Source organism: Globicephala melas, chromosome X, assembly GCF_963455315.2.
Source record: "Globicephala melas chromosome X, mGloMel1.2, whole genome shotgun sequence".
NCBI lineage: Eukaryota > Metazoa > Chordata > Mammalia > Artiodactyla > Delphinidae > Globicephala > Globicephala melas.
In genome coordinates this window covers 114,096,906-114,123,224 of record NC_083335.1, presented here as the reverse complement: position 1 = coordinate 114,123,224, position 26,319 = coordinate 114,096,906, and the positions used below count along the sequence as shown (strand labels likewise).

At 42.2% G+C, this 26,319-nt stretch overlaps 1 protein-coding gene across 10 annotated transcripts in view; it reads left to right on the top strand.

Moving 5' to 3' along the window:
• Nucleotides 1-26,319, top strand: part of RAB9A (RAB9A, member RAS oncogene family) — a 52,500-nt gene that overhangs the window by 7,520 nt on the left and 18,661 nt on the right. For 2 of the 10 annotated variants that reach the window (XM_060292519.1, XM_060292516.1), the window contains exons 2-3: nucleotides 6,882-7,045; nucleotides 18,413-18,524. The gene's annotated coding sequence lies outside the window, so the exon portion shown is untranslated. Of the gene's footprint in view, nucleotides 1-6,881; nucleotides 7,046-18,412; nucleotides 18,525-23,684; nucleotides 23,904-24,381; nucleotides 24,401-25,259; nucleotides 25,405-26,319 lie in introns of those variants that run through there. The other 8 variants (XM_060292512.2, XM_060292514.2, XM_060292515.1 and 5 more) reach the window with 7 other exon arrangements.

The window sequence follows — 26,319 nt, the reverse complement described above, 5'->3', positions numbered from 1 at the left end:
TCTCTTAACAGATAACTGGAGTGATCCCTTTTATTCATACCACCCTTTTATGCTTGTTTTTAAAATCTTGTACACGCTATCCTTTTTTTTAAATTGAGATATAGTTAATTTGTATATATATATAAAATAACCTATAATGGAAACATATGTATATTCTTTTTCAGATTCTTTTCCATTATAGGTTTTTACAAGATAGTATAGTTTCCAGTGCTATACAGTAGGTCCTTGTTGTTTATCTATTTTATATATAGTAGTGAGTTATACATACTATTTGCAAAACTATCCTACGAAGAAGGAAGGAAGGTTGTTTGCTGAAGCTCACACCACTGTCACTAAAAGTTGATAGTTTGGGGAGAGAGAGTGGACGCCTGTTTGCATCATGCTTAGTGGCTACTTAGTACTTTGCTGTACTCAGACATAACCTAGGTGCCCGTGAGAAATGCAGACTCTCCGGTCCCATGCTTCTGAATCTGCATCTGCATTTTGGCAGGATCCCCAGGTGATCCTGTCCGAGGTCATTGGAGAAGTGCTGCTTCTGCAATAGGCCTGTAGTTCCAGGACTGGCTGCATATTAGCAGGATCTGGGGAGCTTTGAAAACCCACAGTGCTGAGGACACACCCTGGGACAATTACATCTGGATCTATGGGATGCAGCCCAGGCATCAACATTTTGGTTTTAATTCCTCAAGTTATTTTAAGATGCAGTCAGAGTTGAGAACTACTCATCCATAGGCTCTCACTTGATCCTTTTGTCACCTTTAAGAAAAGAAAGTTATTCTATACACTTCACAGTTGAGGAAACATCCACAGAGGCGCCATGACTCGCCCCAGTGACACACCATAAATAGTCAAACTTGAACTGCTGCCGGGTTTTCTTCCTTCCAATTCCCTGTCCGAGACCGCTTCAGTATTGACTTCTGAGAAATACAGTCCTGGAGATGTGGAACTAAATGAATAGTGTCTTCAAGCTCTAACATTGGGGAACAAGAGCTTTGTTATTTTCCCCTCTCTTTTCTCTTCTCACTTTATAGGTGTCCCGTGAACCCTGAAAATTACCCTGCGACTAATCCCACAGTTAGAATTTTATTTCCAGTCTTCTTGCTCAGTCGAAGGAGTCATGTATTTTTTTCCGTCACACAAGTTCTCCAGGGTTTATAAACTATGACATTAGGTTCCTGATGTTAGGGAGTCTTCATGTTATCAGGGGTTAGGTCTGTAGCGGAGGGGAAAAATTCCTGTAGCTGGGACCACGAAAACTAGACTGACAAAAGACAGATTAACAAGAGAAAAGTAGTTTATATGTGCAGCACGCATACCCGCAGGAGAAATTTGGTAATGCGTAACTCAAAGGGATGGTTACAACTTGGGCTTATATAGCATTTTAAGAAAAAATAGTATGTTTGTAGAGAAGTAACAAGACAAAGGAAAAGGGCTTTAGGCTTTTAGTGGCAGCAAACTCTGGGAAGGTAAATTAGCGTGTGTGTGTGTGTGTGTGTGTGTGTGTGTGTGTGTGTGTGTGTGTGTGGCGGGGTGGGGGGAACTAATGGAAGATAATGGTCATTTAGTAAGGTTTGTTTGTGTAGACTCTTTCCGGTGCCATCTTGCCTCCAGTGAAGACGTTGTTACCTCCTTCCTGGTAGGGAATTCACAAGGGGAATTTGTGTTCTGTTTTCAGGCAGGTAGCGGGAGGGCAGAGAGCTCACCCTGTGTTTGATTTTTCTCATTTGCTTTCAGCTCCGAATGATCCTTATGCCATTATATTTTGGGGGTGGCACGCTCTGAACCCCTTTAGGTCTGAATTTCCAATTCTGCTTTTGTAAAAACTGACATTAACCTCTCAGAGGAAGTCCATTGCCTCAGCCTTTGAATCTACCAACGTTTCTCTGATAAACGAAGAGGAAATTACTTCTTCGAGGCCTTTGTAAACAGTGTTTAAACATACGTTTGTGTTTTCAAATGGTTTTGAAGAAATGGGCTTGAGGCCATTAATTATCAATTCTATTTTGATACCTTTGTATCTGTGGCTTCCCAGGGCTGCCTATTATGATGTAACGGTCTTTTAAAGAAAAACTTGCAAAGTCACCTAAAACTTCAAGTTTCACAAAGTGTGGTTTCATGTGACTTGGAATGATCTTAGAAACTATTCAGTGGTTATAAAAGAGCACAGCACATGAATACCATGTGTGATTGGTTCATGTCAGTGTTTGTTTTTTGCTTTAGGGTCTTTGGGTGTGTTTTGTGGGGTGGGGTTTTTTGGTAGTTTTTATTTGTACTGGACTTTTGCAAACTAAATTTGCACACAACTAAAAGCACTTGAAATGGAAATTCCTTTACTCTCCAAGCTATAAAAATCTGGGTAGTCTTCCTCATTTCGTATCAACTTTGTCAGTGACTTCTGCAACTATAGATAGGAAAACAGTAATCTGATTTGTTTTTTTTTTACTTTTAGTCAATGAGAGAGCACTACATTTTCTAAGTATAGATAATAATTCTTTTATATCCTATGCTTATCTCCTAAAAAGAAAGCGTTTTTGTTGTTGTTGTTGTTTTTTAAGTGCTCATGAGGTAAAGGATCTTTCATTTCATTTAAAATCATTTTTACAAGAACAGCAAGTACATAGACCCCAGGATGGGAGGGTGCCTGACACAGAGGCAGCACAGCAAGAGTCCACCAGAGCTGAAGCACAGTGGCAAGGGGAAGAAGGATGAGAGGTGAAGTCCAAGAGCCATCGGGTTCGTGAGGGCCCTTGTAGGTCATGATAAGGACTTTGGGATTTTTCCAAGCCTGATAGGAAGCCATGGAAGCCAAGGGGTTGGTAGTGATAAGACTTGAATGACCTTTAAGAAGCATCCTTCTGGCTGTTGTGTTAAGTTAGATGAGGAGGGAAGCAAGGACAGATGCAGGGACACCAGTTAGGTGGCTGTAGCAATGGTCCAAATGTCATTTAACTGGTTTCAAACAAGAGTACACAAAGACTGGTCTCCCTGCATCCGTATAGTTGAGAAAGTCCTTGGTGATGGGGTTGAGGACACACTACCCCCAAATCTGGCACTTTGGCATAGTGAATATTTTAAGCTGAAGGAATTTGAGAAACTATAGGTGCAGGAAGTCCTCTCTGACCTTCCCCTGAGGGAGGTCATAAGACCCTCAAGTGAGAGGTGCCCTCTCCATACCGAGGAAAGGAGCATCCTTATCTCTGCAGATGGAGGGATGCTGGAGGGAATCGCAGTGAACGGGTCTTTCTGGGTTTCCCCCAGTTGACCACCCTTAGCTCATACTCTTTGTCCCTTCACATTTTCCCACAACTTTCCACTCTTCATCAAACCGAGTATAGAAACACCCAGGTGTAGCTGTTTCTTTGGGGGTTCATTTCCTTATAAAGGCTCCCAGGTCAGATAAAATTTACATTACATAAATGTGTGCTTTCTTCTTTTTTAAAAAAATTTTTATTGGAGTATATTTGATTTACAGTGTTGTGTTAGTTTCAGGTGTACAGCAAAGTGAATCAGTTATACATATACATATATCTACTCTTTTTTAGATTCTTTTCCCACATAGGCCATTACAGAGTATTGAGTAGAGTTCCTGTGCTATACAGTAGGTCCTTATCAGTTATCTATTTTATATATAGTAGTGTGTATGTGTCAATCCCAATTTATCCCTCCCCCTGCCAACCCCCTGGTAACTGGAAGTTTGTTTTCTACATCTGTAACTCTATTTCTGTTTTGTAGATAAGTTCATTTGTACCTTTTTTATTTTTATTTTTATTTTTTTTGCGGTACGTGGGCCTCTCACTGTTGTGGCCTCTCCCGCTGCGGAGCATAGGCTCCGGACACGCAGGCTCAGCGGCCATGGCCCACAGGCCCAGCCGCTCCACGGCATGTGGGATCTTCCCGGACCGGGGCACGAACCCGCGTCCCCCACATCGGCAGGCGGACCCTCAACCACTGCACCACCAGGGAAGCCCTGTACCTTTTTTAAAAAAATTAATTAATTTAATTAATTAAATAAATATATTTGGCTGCACTGGGACTTAGGTGCGGCACGTGGGATCTTCGTTGCTGCGTGCAGGATCTTCGTCGTGGCATGTGGATCTTTAGTTGCAGCATGCAGGCTCTTAGTTGCGGCATGCAGGATCTAGTTCCCTGACCAGGGATCGAATCCAGGCGCCCTGCATTGGGAGCGTGGAGTCTTAACTGCTGGACCACCAGGGAAGTCCCTATACCCGTTTTTTTAGTTTCCACCTATAAGCAATATCATATGATATTTATCTTTCTCTGTCTGACTTACTTCACTCAGGATGACAATCTCTAGGTCCATCCATGTTGCTGCAAATGACATTATTTCGTTCTTTTTTATGGCTGAGTGATATTCCACTGTATATATGTACCATATCTTCTTCATCCATTCCTCTGTTGATGGACATTTAGGTTGCTTCCGTGTCCTGGCTATTGTAAATAGTGCTGCAATGAACATTGGGGTGCGTGTATCTTTTTGAATTATGGTTTTCTCTGGATATGTACCTAGGAGTGGGATTGCAGGATCATAGGGCAACTCTATTTTTAGTTTTTTAAGGAAGCTCCATACTGTTGTCCATAGTGGCTGCACCAATTTACATTCCCACCAACAGTGCAAGAGGGTTCCCTTTGCTCTACACCCTCTCCAGCATTTATTGTTTGTAGATTTTTTGATGATGGCCATTCTGACCAGTGTGAGGTGATACCTCATAGTAGTTTTGATTTGCATTTCTCTGATAATTAGTGATGTTGAGCATCTTTTCGTGTGCGTTTTGGCCATCTGTATGTCTTCTTTGGAGAAATGTCTATTTAGATCTTCCGCCCATTTTTTGATTTTTTTTTTTTTTGATATTGAGCTGCATGAGCTGTTTGTATATCTTGGAGATCAATCCCTTGTCGGTTGCTTCATTTGCAAATATTTTCTCCCATTCTAAGGGTTGTCTTTTCATTTTGTTTATGGTTTCCTTTGCTGTACAAAAGCTTTTAAGTTTCATTAGGTCCCATTTGCTTATTTTTGTTTTTATTTTCATTACTCTAGGAGGTGGATTGAGAAAGATCTTGCTGTGGTTTATGTCGAAGAGTGTCCAGCGTTACATTTAGGTCCTTAGTCCATTTTGAGTTTATTTTTGTGTACGGTGTTAGGGAATGTTCTAATTTCATTCATTTGCATGTAGCGGTCCAGTTTTCCCAGCCAAGTGTGCTTTCTTCTTGTTAATCTGTCTTTTGTTACAGAGCCCCAACCAAGAACCTAGACGGTTCGGAGAAAAAAGATTTTTTTCCTTCCCTACATTGGCAGTTTTGCAAATGGTTGTTTCATAAAACACAACCAACCCTGAATTCCCAACCCATGGCCTATAATAAAAAACAAACAGCACAGAAATTCAGCACAGTATAGCCTGGATCCTGGTTGCCATGGTTATGGGTGATACCTGCACAGGGCATAAACATCAATTGTTATACCTGAATGTAGAAGGGCTCTCTTCATGGGATTTCACACATCACTCTCCTTTTGTCCATGTTACTTTTTTTTAGACTACAAATTGGATACAGTTGCAGCTCTGTCTCTTCTCTGAGCACTTCCTGTGATGAGAGGTTCCTTTCATTCCCTATTACCATTTCTAAACACCAGTCAGGAAGCCTGCAGCTGGCAGGGCTCCATTGCCTTTGCAAGGGTTGGGCCTTCATCTTTTAGGTCAGATTTGCTTTATTATTTATAGCTTCCGAGTAAATGCAAAGTATTTTACTAAAATATTCTTACATCCCTCAGAGGTATTTACTGTAAATACCTAGATTATAAAAGGTGCCTTCTTGGGGCTTGCCTGGTGGCGTAGTGGTTAAGAATCCGCCTGCCAGTGCAGGGGACACGGGTTCGAGCCCTGGTTTGGGAAGATCCCACATGCTGCGGAGCAACTAAGCCCGTGCACCACAACTACTGAACCTGCGCTCTAGAGCCCGTGAGCCACAACTACTGAGCCTGCGTGCCACAACTACTGAAGCCCGTGCGCCTAGAGCCCGTGCTCCGCAAGAAGAGAAGCCACCGCAATGAGAAGCCGATGCACTGCAACGAAGAGTAGCCCCCACTGGCCGCAACTAGAGAAAGCCCACGTGCAGCAGCGAAGACCCAACGCAGCCAAAAATAAATATAAATTAAATAAGTAAATTTAAATAAATAAATAAAAGGTGCCTTCTTGCTTTCAGAAGAGCCTACAGTCTGAAGGGAGAACTGATGACAACTTCATATAATCCCATTTATATTATTTTTTAAAATTAGGTTTCCATAGACGTTACTAAGCATTACCAGAAATGCTATGCCATAATGATTGCACGTTGCTTTACACTCTGCCAAGTGCTGGGGGCCAAGAGATGAGCTAGATGCCATCCCAGGCCTCAGGCCCCCAAAATGCAGGTGACATAGCCACAATCACTTTACAGTTCAAGAACTATAAGAGAGACAGACTGTAGAGGCAGAGGTGCAGGGGACCCAGGAGGATCAGGGAAGGCTTTACAAAGGCTGTGACCCTAAGGGTAAATCTTGAGATGAGGTAAGCCAGGCAGAGAAAGCCGAGACGACAATGTTCCATCACTGGACTTGCTAGATTCCTGGCACTTTATATACAGCATCTCAGTTAAGCTTCACAACTACCCAGCCAGCACTTTAGAGATGAGAAAACTGAGGCTGAGAGACATTAAGTTACTTGCCCAAGGGTACATGGAGAGAAAGCCAGGACTATTCATGATGAACAGGTGGGGTTTTTTAATTTTATTTTTGCATATCAGTTTGCTTCCAGAAACATGCAGGCTTCCTGTTAATTCCATGCAAGGTACAACTGTTTTTCAATTGTGGTTTGTTTTTCCAATGACAGGAGTGTGTGGTTTGCAGACTACACTCAGCGCAGTGCTATGCACGCTTCCCTCTGTGGAGAGATCAGCCAGGAATGCTTGGCAGTGGTTGCCAGCTCTCCTGGCACAGGGGAACCTTCCCGAAACTTCTAGTGGCACCCATGTGATTTATCTGATGTTCTGAAAAGTAAGTGATTTTTAAAATACTTAAACATATGAAAACATGTAGTTTTAAAGTGACATGCATATGTTTTTTTGAATTTGAAGACTGTAAGTATATAAATGCAGTTTCAAATGCCATTCCCTATAAAATATAGTGGCCTTTACATTTTCACTCTCTTTATTTATGACCTAGGGAAACTATATGATACAGATAATCAATTTTGACAAAAGAGGCAGGCTGTTTTGCATCCTTTGTTAAATTATCACAGACATCCATGCTGGACAGTGAAAAAAATAGAATTAAAATAAATTTTTTGGATATATTCTTGCTTTCTTTTAAAAATATAAACAAGGAGCTCCCAGCGGTTGCTTTTAAATAATCAAAATGGGATCATAATAGGCAAATTTCACCTTTGTGGGTGGAAACAAAAAATTCAGACATTTCCAAGGGTGCCCGGGAAGGCCTGAGTCAACTGAAGAAGACCTTCACCCATGTCCGAGGGGAAAGAACTCCCAGGTTTCAGTGGACTGTATGTTGGCGTCTCTGTGTCTACTAGGCCATCTGGTCTGGTCTTTAGTGTCTGCTCAGACTGAGGACTTCCATCTCTGCAGAGTTTTTTCATGCAACAGATGGACTTTTACCCCCCAGCTTTGTGAAATCTCAACAATGGCTGAGCAGAAAGTTTCCAAACATCTTAGTGGATTTTGATATCATTTTTACATGAGATGGTGGCTCAAGGGCTTGGGGATTTCTTTCGAGGGGGTGATGAAAATGTTCAAAAATTGAATGTGGTGATGGTTGCCCAACTCTGCCAATATGCTAAACACCGTTGAATTATACCCTATTTTAATTATATTTTAATTATACCCTATTTTAGTTCTGTGGTCTGTGAATTATATCTCAATAAAGCTATTACAAAAAAATCAAATGGACTGAGGGAGGGAATCGGAGACAGGATCTCTGCTGGATATTTATCTCAGTGAGTCTTTCTAAACCTATAGTATCCCAATTACGCATACATATTATCGAGAAATACTGGCAGGCTTCCTCAGAGAGGCCTTCTGGGAGGCGCCCTGCCAGTTCATACTGACAGCCATCCAGCAGGCAGTGGCCTCTATCCAGGCAGTGTGCTGGGCCCTGGCCTCTGCATTTCTGCGTAGAAGCCCCTCCCTCTTTCAGTCACACAACAAACAGGGCTAAAGCTTCCATCCACAATCATTGCCCCTTCTTTTTCTTCCCTGTTTCTCAAGCCACAGGTTCGAGCTACACTATCAACGACATCAAGCCCCTGGAACATAGCAAATCATGTAGAATCAACCCAGAGCAGTTGCCATTTATGTCTCTGGTTAGATTTGCACTCAGAAAAGAAACAGCAGATAAAATCAGCCCTAGACCCTTGCTACTCATAGTGTGGCCCTGGCATCAGCAGCGTCAGCATCACCTGGGAGCAAATACAGAAACGGGGGCCCCATCCCGGACCTATTGAATCCAAGTCTATCTCTTCACAAAGCTCTCAGTGATTCTAGTGCATATTACTGCTGGTGAAATGCTGACTCATCCTCAGGAACTGGGCCTATGAACTCTGCCTTCCTGCTTATATCTTTGGATGAAATGCCCGAGTTCCTAGCCAGCACTGGACTTTCCACTTGTCTCGGTTACCAGCCACCTCCACTCTCCACGTTGCTAAATCCAAGCGACAATTCTCAGCCCTGAAACCTATCAGCAGCAGTTGACACACTGGGTTCCTTCTTGAGAACACCTTTTTCCATGTGGCTTGCAGTAGGTTGTGCTTTCTCTGGTTTTCCCTCTAACTGGCCACTCCATCTCAATATTATTTGCTGCTTCCTTGTTATTTTCCTGACCTCTTAATTTTGGAGTGTCCAGAATTTAGTCTTTGGACACCTTAGATATCTATACCCATTCCTTTGTTGACTTATCTAGTTCCATGGCTTTCTGTAGCATTTATGCTGATGACTTCCCTTCCTTATCTTCAGGCTAGCATCTCTCCTCTGAATTCCAGGCCCATAAGTCTAACAGCCTACTTGAAAAGTCTACTTGGATGTCTAATAAGCATCTCACCCTTAACATGTTTAAAATCAACCTTCTGATCTTCTCTCCAATACTGCTTGTCTACTTAATGGCAACTCCATACTTACATAACTTGAGCTAAAAACCTTGGAGGCATGCATGCTTGATACCTTTCTTTTTCTCACATCGAACTTCCAAGCAATCAACAAATCCTATTGGCTGTATTCCAAATACATATACAGAAGCCCAACTTAAAAATGGGCAAAAGATTTGAATAGACACTTCACCAAAGAAGATGAAATAAGATACAGGAATGGCCAATAAGCACAGGAAAAGATGCCCAACATCATTAGTCATCAGGGAAATGCAAATCAAAACCAGCACGAGATACCACTTCATACCCACTAGGATGGCTATAATAAAAAAAAGTCAGAAAATAACAAGTGTTGGTGAGGATGTGGAGAAATTGGAACCCTTGTACAGTGCTGGTGGGAACGTAAAATGGTGCAGCCACTTTGGAAAATAGCTCGGCAGTTTCTTAAGAAGTTACACAAAAATTTACTACACAACCCAGCAATTCCACACCTTGGTATATATCCAAGAGAAATGAAAACATACATCCACACAAAGACTTGTATGTAAATGTTCACAGCAGTATAGTTCGTAATAGTCAAAAAAGTGGAAACAACCCAAATGTCCATCAACTGGTGAATGGATAAACAAAATACGGTCTACCCATTCAAAGAAATACTGTTCAGTAATACAAAGGAATGAAGTACTGATACATGCTGTAGCAAGCATGCACTTTCAAAACATTTCCTAAGTGAAAGAAGCTAGTCACGAAAGACCACACTTTCTCTGAGTCCATTTATATGAAATGTCCAGAATAGGCAAATCCATAGAGATAGAAAATAGATGAGTAGTGGCTGGGGGCTGGGAGTGGGACTGGGAATTGACTGCCAGTGGGCACAAGGGATCCAACCGGGGCGATGAAAGTGTTCTGCAATTGGATTGTGGTGATGGCTGCACAAACTCTCTAACAATCATTGAACTATGCACTTAAAATGAGTGAATTTTATTGTATGTAAGTTATACTTCATTAAAGCTGTTAAAAATATCCAGAATCTGACCACATTATGTTCTCTGCTACCATCCCGCATCTCAGCCAGCATCATCCCCCACTTGGATGACCACAGTACCTTGCTAAGTGGTTGCCTGACTTCCACTCTTGTCCCCTAGGTGTATTTCCAATACAACAGCCAGAGTGATCCTGGGAAATATGCACATCAAATCATGTCACCCTTCCACTCAAAATTCTCTGTTGGTTCCTGTCTCCAAGAGAAAGGCAAAGTCTTTAGAGCCTTACCTATCTGGCCCCTCTGCTACCTTTCCTCGACTTTTTCCTAACTTTGCCAACTCAACTACCACTTCCCTCCTTGCTACATCCTGCACTCAGTCACACTGGCCTCCTTGCTAGTCCTTGACTGTGCCAGGCACATGCCTGCCACAGGACCTTTGCGTGAGCTGTTGCTTCTGCGTGGAATGCTCTTACCCCAAATTCCCAACAACTTAACCAACCTTTCTCAAGCCCTAGGTCAAATATCATCTTGGGCAGTGAAGTTTCCCTGGCTGTTTATTACGTTTCCTAGCACCCTTTCTGATTTTTTTTCCCATAGAGGTTATTCACCATTTAAATACAATGCCTTGCTTATTTATATGGTTTATTGTCTGCTTCCCCCCTCCCCCCCAACTAAATTGTACACTCCATGGGGGTCAGGGATTTTTGCCTTTTTGGTTCACAGCTTATCCCCAGCCCCTATGACAGTTTCTGGCACATAGAAAGCCCCCAACAAATATTTGTTGAAGTTATGTGCTTAAGAAAACCAGAAGAGCCAGGAATATAACCTATCAATACATACGTACATTTAAACAAAGGATTAAAAACAAGTTTACAGGGTGTGATTGTAGTTTACAGTAGGCAAAACAGTTTCAGAGTGGAGTGAATGGAGAATTGGAAAAGACAACATTTTTCTTCCCGGAATATTTTTGAGCTTTTCTTCCCCATGTAGTGTCTTTGAGTGGGCATCAGATATACCATCAAGTATTAGGCTACATGCTCAAACTAGCGTACAGACAATTGTCCAGTTGTCTTATAAACTTTCCCTTTATTTAGCATTTTCCATTTTCATGTTCAATAGCATTGTCACCAGAAATAAATAAGGAAAAGGAGATCAAAAACAAAATTCTGTTTGTTCACTGTTTTACTTGCTTGAAGACCCTACAAATATTTGATAAGGAATAGAGTTTAAAGAGTTCCTTGGTGATTTCCTTGTTGTTTTTGTTTTGCTTTGTTTTTGCGGTACGCGGGCCTCACTGTTGTGGCCTCTCCCGTTGCGGAGCACAGGCTCCGGACGCGCAGGCTCAGCGGCCATGGCTCACAGGCCTAGCCGCTCCGCGGTATGTGGGATCTTCCCGGACCGGCGCACGAACCTGTGTCCCCTGCATCGGCAGGCGGGCTCTCAACCACTGCGCCACCAGGGAAGCCCCTCATTGTACTTTTGATTGTTGACCATTCCTTCATGTGTTTGTTGGCAATCTGTATATCTTCTTTGGAGAAATGTCTATTTAGGTCTTCTGCCCATTTTTGGATTAACTCAATCCAAAATAGGGTTAAAAATTGTTTGGTTTTTTTTTTTTTTTTGATATTCAGCTGCATGAGCTGCTTGTAAAGTTTGGAGATTAATCCTTTGTCAGTTGCTTCATTTGCAAATATGTTCTCCCATGTTGAGGGTTGTCTTTTCGTCTTGTTTATGGTTTCCTTTGCTGTGCAAAAGTTTTGAAGTTTCCTTAGGTCCCATTTGTTTATTTGTGTTTTTATTTCCATTCCTCTAGGAGGTGGGTCAAAAAGGAACTTGCTGTGATTTATGTCATAGAGTGTTCTGCCTATGTTTTCCTCTAAGAGTTTGAAAGTATCTGGCCTTACATTTAGGTCTTTAATCCATTTTGAGTTTATTTTTGTGTATGGTATTAGGGAGTGTTCTAATTTCATTCTTTTACATGTAGCTGTCCAGTTTTCCCAGCACCACTTATTGAAGAGGCTGTCTTTCCTCCACTGTATATTCTTGCCTCCTTTATCAAAGATAAGGTGACCATATGTGCATGGGTTTATCTCTAGGCTTTCTATTCTGTTCCATTGATCTATATTTCTGTTTTTGTGCCAGTACCATACTGTCTGGATTACTGTAGCTTTGTAGTACAGTCTGAAGTCAGGAAGCCTGATTCCTCCAGCTCCATTTTTCTTTCTCAAGATTGCTTTGGCTATTCGGGGTCTTTTGTGTTTCCATAAAAATGCTGAAATTTTTTGTTCTAGTTCTGTGAAAAATGCCAGTGGTAGTTTGATAGGGATTGCATTAAATCTGTAGATTGCTTTGGGTAGTAGAGTCATTTCCACAATGTTGATTCTTCCAATCCAAGAACATGGTATCTCTCCATCTGTTTGTATCATCTTTAATTTCTTTCATCAGTGTCTTATGATTTTCTGCATACAGGTCTTTTGTCTCCTTAGGTAGGTTTATTTCTAGATATTTTATTCTTTTTGTTGCAGTGGTAAATGGGAGTGTTTTCTTAATTTCACTTTCAGATTTTTCATCATTAGTGTATGCAAGAGATTTCTGTACATTAATTTTGTATCCTGCTACCTTACCAAATTCATTGATTAGCTCTAGTAGTTTTCTGGTAGCATCTTTAGGATTCTCTATGTATAGTATCATATCATCTGCAGACAGTGGCAGTTTTACTTCTTCTTTTCTGATTTGGATTCCTTTTATTTCTTTTTTTTCTCTGATTGCTGTGGCTAGAACTTCCAAAACTATGTTGAAAACAGTGGTGAGAGGGGACAACCTTGTCTTGTTCCTGATCTTAGTTGAAATGGTTTCAGTTTTTCACCATTGAGGATGACATTGGCTGTGGGTTTGTCATATATGGCCTTTATTATATTGAGGAAAGTTCCCTCTATGCCTACTTTCTGGAGGGTTTTTATCATAAATGGGTGTTGAATTTTTTTGAAAGCTTTCTCTACATCTACTGAGATGATCATATGGTCTTTCTCCTTCAATTTGTTAATATGGTGTATCACATTGATTGATTTGCATATATGGAAGAATCCTTGCATTCCTGGGATAAACCCCACTTGATCGTATGATCATGGTGTATGATCCTTTTAATGTGCTGTTGGATTCTGTTTGCTAGTATTTTGTTGAGGATTTTTGCATCTATGTTCATCAGTGAAATTGGCCTGTAGTTTTCTTTCTTTGTGACATCTTTGTCTGGTTGTGGTATCAGGGGGATGGTGGCCTCGTAGAAGGAGTTTGGGAGTGTTCCTCCCTCTGCTATATTTTGGAAGAATTTGAGAAGGATAGGTGTTAGCTCTTCTCTAAGTGTTTGATAGAATTCGCCTGTGAAGCCATCTGGTCCTGGGCTTTTGTTTGTTGGAAGATTTTTAATCACAGTTTCAATGTCAGTGTTTGTGATTGGTCTGTTCATATTTTCTCTTTCTTCCTGGTTCAGTCTCGGAAGGTTGTGCATTTCTAAGAATTTGTCCATTTCTTCCAGTTTGTCCATTTTATTGGCATAGAGTTGCTTATAGTAATCTCTCATGATCCTTTGTTTCTGCAGTGTCAGTTGTTACTTCTCCTTTTTCATTTCTAATTCTACTGAGTTGAGTATTCCTCCTTTTTTTCTTGATGAGTCTGGCTAATGGTTTATCAGTTTTGTTTATCTTCTCAAAGAACCAGCTTTTAGTTTTATTGATCTTTGCTATCGTTTCCTTCATTTATTTCTGATTTGATTTTTATGATTTCTTTCCTTCTGGTAACTTTGGGGTTTTTTTTGTTCTTCTTTCTCTAATTGCTTTAGGTGTAAGGTTAGGTTGTTTATTTGAGATGTTTCTTGTTTCTTAAGGTAGGATTGTATTGCTATTAACTTCTGTCTTATAACTGCTTTTGCTGCATCCTGTAGGTTTTGGGTCGTCGTGTTTTCGTTGGCATTTGTTTCTAGGTATTTTTTTAATTTCCTCTTTGATTTCTTCAGTGATCTCTTGGTTATTAAGTAGTGTATTGTTTATCCTCCATGTGTTTGTACTTTTTACAGATTTTTTTCCTGTAATTGATATCTAGTCTCATAGCGTTGTGGTCAGAAAAGATACTTAATACGATTTCAGTTTTCTTAAATTTACCAAGGCTTGATTTGTGACCCAAGATATGATCTATCCTGGAGAATGTTCCATGAGCACCTGAGAAGAAACTGTATTCTGTTGTTCTTGGATGGAATGTCCTATAAATATCAATTAAGTCCATCTTGTTTAATGTATCATTTAAAGCTTGTGTTTCCTTATTTATTTTCATATTGGATGATCTGTCCATTGGTGAAAGTGGGGTGTTAAAGTCCCCTACTATGATTGTGTTACTGTCAATTTCACCTTTTATGCCTGTTAGTATTTGCCTTATGTATTAAGGTGCTCCTATGTTGGGTGCATAAATATTTACAATTGTTATATCTTCTTCTTGGATTGATCCCTTGATCATTATGTAGTGTCCTTCTTTGTCTCTTGTAATAGTCTTTGTTTTAAAGTCTATTTTGTCTGATATGAGAATTGCTACTCCAGCTTTCTTTTGATTTCCATTTGCATGGAATATCTTTTTCCATTCCCTCACTTTCAGTCTGTATTTGTCCCTAGGTCTGAAGTGGATCTCGTGTAGACAGCATATATATGGGTCTTGTTTTTGTATCCATTCAGCCAGTCTGTGTCTTTTGGTGGGAGCATTTAGTCCATTTACATTTAAGGTAATTAACGATATGTGTGTTCCTATTACCATTTTTCTTATTTGTTTTGGGTTTGTTATCGTAGGTCTTTTCTTTCTCTTGTGTTTCCTGCCTAGAGAAGTTCCTTTAGCATTTGTTGTAAAGCTGGTTTGGTGGTGCTGAATTCTCTTAGCTTTTGCTTGTCTGTAAAGGTTTTAATTTCTCCGTCAAATCTGAATGAGATCCTTGCTGGGTAGAGTAATCTTGGTTGCAGGTTTTTCCCCTTCATCACTTTAGATATGTCCTGCCACTCCCTTCTGGCTTGCAGAGTTTCTGCTGAAAGATCAGCTGTTAACCTTATGGGGATTCCCTTGTGTGTTGTTTTTCCCTTGCTGCTTTTAATATTTTTTCTTTGTATTTAATTTTTGATAGTTTGATTAATATGTGTCTTGGCATGTTTCTCCTTGGATTTATCCTGTATGGGACTCTCTGTGCTTCCTGGACTTGATTGACTATTTCCTTTCCCATATTAGGGAAGTTTTCAACTATAATGTCTTCAAATATTTTCTCAGTCCCTTTGCTTTTCTCTTCTTCTTCTGGGACCCCTATAATTCGAATGTTGGTGTGTTTAATGTTTTCCCAGAGGTCTCTGAGAGTGTCCTCAATTATTTTCATTCTTTTTTCTTTATTCTGCTCTGCAGTAGTTATTTCCACTATTTTATCTCCCAGGTCACTTATCCATTCTTCTGCCTCAGTTATTCTGCTATTGATCCCTTCTAGAGAATTTCTAATTTCATTTATTGTGTTGTTCATCACTGTTTTTTTGGTCTTTAGTTCTTCCAGGTCCTTGTTAAACGTTTCTTGTATTTCCTCCATTTTATTTTCAAGATTTTGGATCATCTTTACTATCATTATTCTGAATTCTTTTTCAGGTAGACTGCCTATTTCCTCTTCATTTGTTACCTTGTTTTTACCTTGTGTTTTTATTTCTTTTTACCTTGTGTTTTTACCTTGTTCCTTCATCTGCTGTTTGTTTCTTTGTCTTCTCATTTTGCTTAACTTACTGTGTTTGGGATCTTTTCATAGGCTGCAGGTTCATAGTTCCCGTTGTTTTTGGTGTCTGTCCCCAGTGGCTAAGGTAGGTTCAGTGGGTTGTGTAGGCTTCCTGGTGGAGGGGACTAGTGCCTGTGTTCTGGTGGATGAGGCTGGACCTTGTCTTTCTGGTGGGCAGGTCCACGTCTGGTGGTGTGTTTTGGGGTGTCTGTGGCCTTATTATGATTTTAGGCAGCCTCTCTGCTAATGGATGGGGTTGTGTTCCTGTCTTGCTAGTTGTTTGGCATGGGGTATCCAGCACTGGAGCTTGCTGGTCATTGAGTGCAGTTGGGTCTTGGCGTTGAGATGGAGATCTCTGGGAGATTTTTGCCATTTGATATTACGTGGAGCTGGGAGGTCTCTTGTGGACCAGTGTCCTGAACTTGGCTCTCCCACCTCAGGCACAGCCCTGACTCCTGGCTGGAGCACCAAGAGCCTGTCATCCACATGGTTCAGAATAAAAGAGAGAAAAAGAAAGAAAGAAAGAAAGAGAGAGAGAGAGAGAGAGAGAGAGAGAGGGAGGGAGGGAGGGGGAGAGAGAGAGAGAGAGTGGGAGGGAGGAAGGAAGGAAGGAAGAAAGGAAGGAAGAAAGAAGAAGATAAAATAAAATGTTATTAAAATAAAAAATAATTATTAAAAAAATTTTCAAGTAATAAAAAAAGAAAGAAAGAAAGAAGAGAGCAACCAAACCAAAAATCAAATCCACCAATGATAACAAGCACTAAAAACTCTACTAAAAAAAAACAGACAGACAGAACCCTAGGAGAAATGGTAAAAGCAAAGCTATGCAGACAAAATCTCCCACAGAAGCATACACATACACACTCACAAAAAGAGGAAAAGGGGAAAAAATAATAAATCTTGTTCTCAAAGCCCACCTCCTCAATTTGGGATGATTCGTTGTCTATTCATGTATTTCACAGATGCAGGGTGCATCAAGTTGATTGTGGAGCTTTAATCCGCTGCTTCTGAGGCTGCTGGGAGAGATTTCCCTTTCTCTTCTTTGTTCGCACAACTCCCAGGGGCTCAGCTTTGGATGTGGCCCCGCCTCTGCGTGTAGGTCACCTGAGGGCGTCTGTTCTTCGCTCAGACAGGACGGGGTTAAAGGAGCCGCTGATTCGGGGGCTCTGGCTCACTCAGGCCGGGGGGAGGGAGGGGTGCGGATGCGGGGCGAGCCTGTGGCGGCAGAGGCCGGCATGTTGTTGCAGCAGCCTGAGGCACGCTGTGCGTTCTCGCGGGGAAGTTGTCCCTGGATACAACGGGACCCTGGCCGTGGCGGGCTGCACAGGCTTCCGGGTAGGGAGGTGTGGAGAGTGACCTGTGCTCGCACACAGGCTTGTTGGTGGCGGCAGCAGCAGCCTTAGCGTCCCGTGCCCGTCTCTGGGGTCCACTCTGATAGTCGTGGCTCTCACCCGTCTCTGGAGCTCCTTTAAGCAGCCCAAACTTGACATTTTGAAAGCAAAAAAAAAAACAAACAAAAAAAACCCCTCTTATCTCTAAGGTAAAGGTCATAAAATTCTTTTTCTTTAAGAAAAAGGAAATTTGGATATTTTCCCCTAGTTTCTTAATTTAGTTGACAAAGATGAGTTCAATCAAATGTCATCACTCTAACCGTTGTAAGGACTAAAGTTGGGAATTCTTAGCAACATATTGGATCAATCTCTCCTCCCCTGCACATCTCCATCTAAACACACATACCCTGTGGTGTAAAATTATTGTGCATTTGAATTGTATGCCTTGTTGTAAAGTGGTCCCTTCCTCACATTTTCATAGGCTGAATTACATTATATCTCTAGGGTGGGGGATTTCACACTTAGCTAATCCTATGAATTTTTCTCTATTGTATCTCTATTTTATCATTGCCTTATATTATTTGTGGACATGTTTTTTTCCCTTGAATTGTCCATCAAGTTTTTAGTTGTATTTATATCCTTCAAAGCCCAGAGGCTAACTCTGGGCATGGTAGATGCTTAATGAAACTCTGTAAAATAGGTTTTTACTTAGAGCGGAATTTCAATATGAGTTCATATGTGTTTCTGTTCTGCATATTCCACCCCACACTTTGGAAGCCCGCATCCAACTTTAATAAACTAGATCAAATGTTACTGTTGTTCATGTTTCAAACTCAGTCTCCAGAAAAGGAACTTATTCAAAATCAATTTATTTCATTGATGTTATGCAATTTGAAACTTATCAAATTAATAAAACAAAGCCCTGAGTTGTAAGAGTTGTGTTATATTGTGTTACTGTTCAAATATTTGGTGACCCTCCCAGTGGGCCAGTTCTAGAACACCACACCACTCAGATCAGATTTGCCATGTGACTTGCAGTGCCCCTCCCTTTGGAAGGATTGTACATCCCAGTGTGTGACATGCTTTTTAGCCAATGACATGGGTGGAAATGATGAACACTGCTTCTGCGTGGAAGCTTTGAGAGCCAGCAGGGGTATTACTTTGATCTCTCTTCTTTCAGTCAATGAGATATATCAGACAGAGGCTGCTCCGCTAGCTCAGGTTCATCAGTTTGGGTCCAGAGGGATGATGACATGGAACGGAACCACAGCTGACCCATAATGGACATTAAGGTAAGGAATAAATCTTGTTTTTGTAAGCCACGGAGATTTGAGGAGGGGTCATTTTTTCTACCACTGCATGGCTTAGCTTAAGCTGGCTGATCCAAAAGTGTTAAGAGAGTGTTAACAGCTTATGGAAAACCCAAATGAACTTTGTGGCCAACCCAATAGTTGCAAATAAAGACATCAACTCCTTCTAACTTAGAAAAGGAGTTTCTTGGGGAGATGCTGGGTAGCTCTTAGAGGCAAGGCTGGAGTGTTGAGTTTGGACAGTGGGCAGGAAAACAGGAATCCAGATCATGAATGGCTTAATTAAGATGCTGTCACTGCTATAGGTACTAGATCCTGCCACTGGCATCATCACCACTGCCATTATCTGTGGTCACTGGGTACCAGGGGCCACCACTACCCATGGCAGAATGAACTCTGAGCTGTTCCAGCATCTCCGTGTTGCTTTCCCAAGACTCAGATCTTCAAAGAGAGGATCTGATTGGCCGGAGTATCACATTGGTGGTTAGGATTTCAACCTATGAATTTTGGGGGGATACACACTTTCAGTCTATAGCAAGACAAGTTGTTAAACTCTTTGAATGATAAGTTTTCTATGGAGTCCTTTGCATTTTCTAAGCATATCATCTGTGCTTAATACAGTTTTGTTTCTCCCTTTGCAATCATGATACTTGTTCTTTTATTTCTGTGTGCTAAGACCTTCAGTGCAATGTTGAAGAGACATACTTATCTTTGCCCTGCTTTAAAGGGCATACTTACAGAGTTTAACTATTAAGAATGAATGATGTTTTGGTATAGGTTTTCAGTAGATATTCTTTATGAGGTTAAGAACCTTCCCTTTTATTCCTGCTTTGCTGAGATTGTCACGAATGGTTGTTGAATTTTATTGAATGCATTTTTTTCTTCGTCTATTGATTTGATTGTATGTTTTTTCCCTCTTTCAAACTGTTAATGTTAAACCACCCTTGCATTCCTGAGATACATTTAAATTGTCATAACATATTCAATTCTATTGTTTTGTTTTCTCTTGACTATGTGTCACTTTTTGCTGCTTCTTGGCATGTCTAATATTTTTTTGTTGCATGCTGTGCATTGTGTATAAATGAAACATAAATGGTCTAGATAATATCTTTCACCATTGAGAGTTCCCACAGTCCTTCATTAGGCAGACAGGGTGAGGGATTTATCACTTTAATCCAATCAGGGATTGAGTTTAGGCTGAGCCTAGCTACAGCTGTGGCCAGCAGCCTGAACCGGCATGGATTATTTATGCCTATGTGGATGGCACTGACAGGAGGATGTGAGAGGAAAGAAGTTGCTTATGTGAGCACAATAGTCGTCTCAGCTTTTACACTGAAAAGGTCAAGAAAGCTGTTGATGGGCATTGGGTACTCAGACGTATGGCAACGGGGAGGTGGGAAGAGCACACTTCAGCATTACTGTCCTGAGTTCTAGGAGCGGCTCAAACTTTTATATGTTTCTGTGGATTCGGAAGGGCTTCTGTCTGAAGGAACGAGTTGGTAAGATAACTGGATTTTTGTCTGGCCCTTACCATTGAAGCCTAAGGCAAAGATTACATTTGGATGTCATAGAAAGTATTTCGAAAGGTTGCTTAAAATTGCTTCATTAAAAATTTTCCACTTACTGCTCAAAAGCATATTGTAACATGGGATTCAAAAATTCAATAAAAATTACCCAGATTTCTACTCCCCTAACAATTCAGCTGTTTTGAGTTTCCTACTTCCTTTCCATTCTTTTTTTTAATAAACACTCACGTGCACAAACACCCATACAAACACACACAAACATACTATTTACATATCGTAACCATGGTGTGCCTGGGATTTTCCTCCTACTGCCTTTAAAGGTGAAGTTCAGTTTATGACTCACATTCACCAGGACATCAGGAAAGGGATCAAATTCCCCACTTCATTCCTGAAGGTTAATGCCTGTGTCATTCTGCCCTCTGTAATTGCCCAGGTTAAGCTATATTTAGAGTGTGGTAAAGAAAGAGCAGCGCTATTCAACATGTACTTATTACTTTTAAGAGAGCACATTGGATTTAGTTATGGATAGAGAAAAAATTATAATTTCAGTTTTTCCATCAGTGATGAAGATCTTGTAATAGTTTGCATCTTTATTTAGAATTTGAGTGCAGCTACATGCTAGGTTCTTGGTGAACTGCTGTGCCCTCATCCTGCACCAGCCCTGCCCACTGCTACTTGCTCATCATGAGTTACCTCCTCACTCATGCCTTCTCTGGTCCCATCACCCTGTATTCCCACCAGCCGCACCTTGTTTATTTCCTTCAAGGCCCTTAATCCAATTTATAACTGCACATTTATTTAGTTGCTTATTGAATGTCTTCTCCACTCTTCTGAGCTCTCTTAGGAAAGGGACTGAATCCAATTTATTCAGCAAGGTAAGGTCATATGATATAAACACAGCTGGTGGATAGAAGCAAAAATGAGGGAGGGTGCCTGGGGACACCCCTGAATTCCTCCAGTGTCTTGTCTACCCGCTGTAGTCTCAATGCCTGAGAGGTCACATATCTGATTATTTAGATATGTCATTTAATGGTCAAATTGCCGACCATTGAGTCCTGTGTTTTTTCCCCGTATGTGAAAAGTATAATCAATTTAATTTTCTTTCTTTTTTTTCTGGCCGCGCCACGGGCCATGCGGGATCTCAGTTCCCCGACCAGGGGACCAGGGATCAAACCCGCACCCCCTGCAGTGGAAGCGTGGAGTGTAAGAAGTCCACAGTCAGTTTAATTATAATCAATATTTATTATACCTGAATCTGGGGTCCACTTACTTGTAGCTTTTCATCAGAGACACCAGAGGTGATTTCTTTCAGACTCCAGCTTGAAATGGAGTATTAACTCCCAGTGCTCATAGTAATAAGTAGGTGTTATTTAAGGAAAGGAATCATTAATGCCCAGCAGCCTTGATCTCTTTTTCCTCCTTGAGTGATGCACTAGATGTTTACAGAATATAAAGGCGAAAACCCTAATTAGATGAAGGGGGCCAAAATACGTCAGTTCTTCAATGTTTTTCGTCAGTAAACAAGCTCATGGAGCAAGAGTGATAGAGACCATCTATCTAAGTTGTGTCAGCTTGCCAGCCACACATGTCCAACAACAAAAATGCCCCAAACTTGCCCTTCAGGGAAAAATCTTTCCACCCACCCTACTCTTGCACTGTCAAATCGATTAGGTAAAGAAGTGGATGGTGGGGGCTTCCCTGGTGGCGCAGTGGCTAAGAATCCGCCTGCCGATGTAGGGGACATGAGTTCGATCCCTGGTCTGGGAAGATCCCACATACCGCGGAGCAACTAAGCCCGTGCACCACAACTACTGAGCCTGCGCTCTGGAGCCCATGAGCCTCAACTACTGAAGCCTGCGCCTAGAGCCCGTGCTCCACAACAGGAGAAGCCACCGCAATAAGAAGCCCACGTACCGCAACTAAGAGTAGCCCCTGCTCACAGCAATTAGAGAAAGCTCGCGCACAGCAATGAAGACCCAATGCAGCCCAAAATAAATAAGTAAGTTTAAAAAAAAGAAAAAGTGGATGGTGGAAGAGACCAAAATATACAAGTATTCTTAAGAGTCAGCTGGCTAGTGTCCAAGTAAGAGTTATTTCAGAAAAAGTAGCTTTCTGCAATTCTTTCTTCAGGTGCTGACTATGGCTACACTCAGATATGTTTATATGCCTCACTCACATTTTGGAACAGCGTAAGAATCACTTGTAGGACCTTCTTAGGGCCCTTTTTCGAAAAATCTTAGCTTTCTCAAGGCTTACTTTAAGTCAAGATACAATAATTTCGTAAGTGCACCTGTTAATAGCTGGTTGGTATTACCGGTTACAGAGATAAACCCTTACCCCGTCACTCCTTGGCTATGATTATGACACATGATTTTCAGGTAGCATTTCCTTAGTGACCCTATGGAATGCTTGTTGCAGTTTAGTCCAATGTATCTGACACTACGTATTTTTATTTTCTTTTGGAAAATTAACTCTAATGTTCTTATATGTTTGTTTTGTTGTGTAGTTTTAATTATGTGTTTTAAAATAAGATAATGAATATCTCTTCCTCCTCCCTATTGTCAATAGGTTTGTATTTTATAAGCCTTTACTCATGTTTCCTTGGGGAAATAACCTATATGGATAAGATTTTTTTTTAATTTAATTAATTAATTTATTTTGGCTGCACCAGGTCTTAGTTGCAGCATGTGGGCTTCTTAGTTGCAGCATGCATGTGGGATCTAGTTCCCCCCACCAGGGATGGACCCCAGGTCCCCTGCATTGGGAGTGCCCAGTCTTACCCACTGGACCACCAGGGAAGTCCCTAAGATTTTTTTTTTCCATAAAAGAAAAATTCATTGAAGCTCAAACTAGAACTCAGTCTTTATTACATGTCCCACTTCCACAAGTATTCTAAAATTGTCTTTTATATTGATACTTGTGACAAACTCTCTCAAATAGAACCGTTCTAGTACTGAATGAAAAGTCTTAAATTAGATTCATTACCTGAAAATGACTCCCTAAAGAGCCAGAGGTTAATGATTGTGGGCCCAGGAAATAATAAAAGTGAGATCCTTCTCTTGGAAAATAAACAAACTAAATCTGCGCTACAAAATATATTTAGAGGGACTAAAAATCCCTCTTTGGTCTCCAGGAGCCTGTATCGGAAGACCCGTGCGATCAACTCCATGTTTAAAGTGAGGAATTAAGATGAGTTTCCTCAGTACCCCCTTTTCCCACTACTGCTTTTTATTTAGAGAGGACAGAGGCAGTAAAATTTTTAACAAGAGCAAAGAAATTTAAAAAATTTACTCAAAAATCCTGTTATTTCACAGTATCACAGCTGTTCTCATTTTTCATCTACTCGTTTGTCTATTTGCATATTCATTTCTCAACGTAATCACAGCATCCTGTGATTGTGCTTATGCGATCTGTATATTTCCACTTTACGTCACCCTTTAAAGATAACTATTATTTCGTGCTCTCTCTCGCGGAAGCGTAGCCGTAGGACCAGAGGAAGAGCCGACCGGAGGAGAACCCGGGATTTAGCTAGAACTGACAGGCACGGAGCGGGTGAGGGCTGGGCGAAGGAGACCTCGAGGCCCCGCCGCCCCCGGGCCCCCCGACCAGGCCCCGCCCCGCCTTCCCAGGGTTCCCGCCGGCCAGGCCCCGCCCTCTTTTCCCCGGCCCCGCCCCGTCGCCATGTTCCCTCGGTGCTGGACGGGAGCAGCTGTAGTCGGACCCGGACAGTGCTGCGGACGTCAGCTGGCCGCTGGGTCCTCGACCCTCTCTCTTTCCTCACTGCACCCGGACGGGCCGGCCCGGAGCTCCCGGGCTTCCTCCGTGTGGCTGCGAGGTGAGCGGGGCGCTGACACCCCTCGGGGCCGGGCGGGGGCCTAGGCGGGCTGCGCGGGCGTCAGAGTCTGAGAGGAGCCCGCGGGCCGCGTGTGCGGCCTGGGCCTCGGGCAGCTGGGGCGGGAGGCGTGCGTGGCCCGTGCGGGTCACTCTCCCGCCCCCGGGGTGGCGGGGCGGCCTGTTGCCCCCTGCCTCCTACTGACTGACGCAGGTGGAAAGATGGGGTCGCGCACCCGGGGAGAGAGACACACGCCCCAAGACAGACGCCCAGACGTCCTGGAGACACACACACGGGGAAGGAGATCCATCGACACCTGGTGACACATACCCAAACACCCAGGGAAAGGGACACATCCACACCAACCCCCGGGGAGACACACAGGGTCACACGGAGAAACCCACCCAGGCACGCCAACCCAGCGCACTCCCGCATGACTCATGGAGAGAAAGCAGAGGCGCGCACGATTTGATATTGGCGACCTCCGACCTGCTTCCCAGGTGGATATTTGCTAAGGTGTTGGGGCCACTCGGAAGACCAGTTGGGACGTGTGGGGTGTTATCGGATTCAGACTCTCGCTAGGGTTTCGTAATCGTGTTCCTCTCTTTCTTCCAACTTAGTATGTAGGGAGGCAAGATGAAAATTTTAAGTGCTGACCAAATAATTGTGGAGGTATCAGTTGGTTTTTGGGTGGTGGTTTTTTTCTTTTCAAATGATGACACATCCCGTGACCGGGGTTCTTTTTAGGAATGACTTTTCTGCTAGTTTCCAAATTGTCACGTGACCACGCTCTTTTTGTAGGATTTCGGAGGCCTGATAAAAATCAATAGATTTTGGTTCCTTTTAAAAAAATCAATTAAAAAAATTTTTCTTCCGGGTTTGTCTTTCTCTGGCATCATTGTAGTGGAAAATACGTAAATTGCCCGTAATCTCAAAAACCGTTGGGTGGAACAAAACTGAAGAGATGAAGGAAGCTCGGTATTCTTCAGCCAGGGACTTTTAAGAAGACTGTTCTTTGTTTCGCTTTTAGAAGCTTAGGTTGAAGTTATCTTCACTGCTTGCCTCCTACTCTCTGCATCTGCTGTGGCCGTCTGGGGCTTTCAGTATTTTTGTGTGGACATTGTAAATTCCTCTTGTTTGTACTAAAAAGTTTCTGGCTTGCTGACTTATTTACTTTGGAGAGTTTTGTGAGTTGGGGATATTTTTGGTTTATCATTTGTGAGGTTAGAATAGACGGAGGAAAACTAAGTAGAACATTGCTGGCCTTGACTCCAAGCCGGGTTCTTGGAGACTAAGGAAATACTTCAGTGCTCTTCCCTCTTGTCCAGCCTCTCCTATTTTCATTTCTTTCTTCCTCAGCCACTTCTTCCATCTAGACTGTGGTACTCTGGAGGCCTGCAGATAAGTTCCTTTGGTTCTAGAGACGAACTTTTAGTCTACCCTCATTTCTTACCATTTCTTGGGCGGCCACTCCAGCACTGGGAGTTCTGTGCATGTAAATCCTGTAAGTACATCATTTCATTTACTTCTCACAGCATTTCTGTGGTATTAGCTCCATTTTAAAGATGAAGAATTTGCTGGGGCGTAGGAGGGGTAGGTCTAGGTGGTGAGGGGGCAGAGCCGGGATTCAGAGCAGGGCTGTGTGAGTTTAGAGTGGTAGTTCTCAGTGGGGGGTGGAGGGTATTTGACAGTGTCTGCAGGCATTTTTGGTTCACACCTGAGAGGGTGTGCTGCAGGCACCTATTGGGTGGAGACCGGGGATGCTGCTCAACAGCCTACAATACACGGGACCCACGGCAAACAGTTGTCTGGCCCAGAATGTCGCTCGCACCCAGGTTGAGAAGCCCTGCTTGACCTCAGTCTGTGTAACTCCAGAGCTCACAGTCAGTGCTTCTCTAGTTCTTCAAATGTGATGTTGGTTCTTATTTAGGGTACCGCCTCCTCATTTTTAGAAAGAGCAGGGGGTGGGGAGGATTTGAGAACTTGAAGAGATTTCCCTTGATTAAGGGACATATTCATTCATTTGAAAGATTGACCAAAAAATTTCTGATAACAGAATCTCCCCCCACCCTTTTTTTAAATATTTATTTATTTGACTGTGCCGGGTCTTAGTTGCGGCACTTGGGATCTAGTTCCCTGACCAGGAATCGAACCTGGGCCCCCTGCATTGGGAGTGTGGAGTCTTAGCCACTGGACCACCAGGGAAATCCCTCCCCCCCTTTTTTCTTCCGAAGGCAGAAGTGTCAGAACTTGAGAGTCACTGAGAGCCCTTGAAGCAGACATAGGGAATTTGGTTTCTGTATTATTCCACTTGTCAACAAACATTTTCTGAGTAGCCCGTCGGTTGCTGATACAAAGGTGCTGGTGATATGAAGGGCAATGGGGAGTCCCCACCTCCCTGAAGCTTACAGTCTAATCA